The sequence below is a fragment of the Echinops telfairi genome, unplaced genomic scaffold, assembly GCF_000313985.2.
Source record: "Echinops telfairi isolate 266 unplaced genomic scaffold, ASM31398v2 ScPeMD7_7469;HRSCAF=8507_0, whole genome shotgun sequence".
NCBI classification, from domain to species: Eukaryota; Metazoa; Chordata; class Mammalia; order Afrosoricida; family Tenrecidae; genus Echinops; species Echinops telfairi.
In genome coordinates, this window is record NW_022111372.1 from 42,105,576 (window position 1) to 42,107,049 (window position 1,474).

Here is a 1,474-nt window from a genome sequence, read left to right on the forward strand (position 1 = left end):
CCCAGACGCTATATCTTTTGATAGCCGGGCACCATCAGCTTTCTTCACCACATTTGCTTATTCACCCACTTTGTCTTTAGCTATTGTGTTGGGAAGGTGAGCATCATAGAATGCCAGTTTAATAGAACAAAGTATTCTTGCGTTGAGGGTGTACTTGGAGGCCCAATGTCCTTCTGCTACCTTAATTCTAAACCTATAAATACATGCACATAGATCTATTTCCCCATCCTCATATATAAATATATTTTCATATGTACATGTCATTATTTAGACCTCTGTATATGCCCTTTGCCTCCTAGCTCTGTCCTCTATTTCCTTTTATTTTCCTCCTGTCCCACTATCATGCTTAGTCTTCATTTGGGTTTCAGTAATTCCTCTTGGTTACATTACCCTTGATCATGTCCTACCAGGCCTCCTATACCCTCCTCACCACCAATTTGGATCACTTGTTGTTTCCTTGTCTCTGGGTTTGTTAACACCACTCCCTTTCCCCCCACCTCCCCATCTCCCATGTCCCCCTGGAACTGTCGGTCCCGTTGTTTTCTCCTCTAGATTGTTCATCCAGCCTACTTTATTTAGACAGACCTGTGGAGATAACACAGACAAAAACAAGACAGAGTAAAACCTAGCAACAACATGCAACAAAACAACAACAAACCAATGCCCAAAAAACAAAAACAAAACACAACAAGAAGTAAGAAATTCTTGTAGTTTATTCAAGGACTGTTTCTTGGACTTTAGGAATGTTTTCCAGTGCAGTCTGTTGGGGCACCAATGTGCTGGGATGTTTTATTGCTGCATAGTTACTTCTTGATATAAAACTCTTTCTTACACATATATGAGTGTCACTGGATTTGTTTCTCTAGTCAACCCGGCCTAAGACAGGTGTATGGGATTTCTTCTTTGAAGATGCAAAGAATTTCAGTGCTTGCTTGGCCTGGTTGAAAACAGAGACTGGGTAAGAGTCAAGACTAGAACATACTGGGATAGATAGGTTCCTGAGTCCATAAGAGTGCTGACTCACAGGGAGAGGGGTAGAGAAGACAGATACTGGGCATGGAGGAATCTCAGTGGAAGCTAGGACTGTGGGAATCAGCGGCAAGATTCTCGTGACTGTCTCAGTGAAAGAAGGAGGAAGATCGTAAGCTGTGAAGCAGGAGAGTCCTAGGAATGGGGAGACAGTGGCAGCACGAGAGTGAAGTGTGAGGCAGCCAGTCATCTTGCAGAGTAGCAAGGTGAATAGACTGCAACAAAAATAAGGAACTAGTAATGATTGAACACATAAATAATGAATTTATGTGTCATAACTGTCAGGAGGGCCTCCCAAAGGGAAGAGGTTTCAGCAGGTCTTCCAGTCTAAGAATAGACTACTAAGAAGGAGTAGACTCCCACAGAGGACTTAGCCCCTGGAAATTTTATGGGTAGCATTGAAACATTGTCAAATACTGAATACTTCATACATAGCAGCAGAACT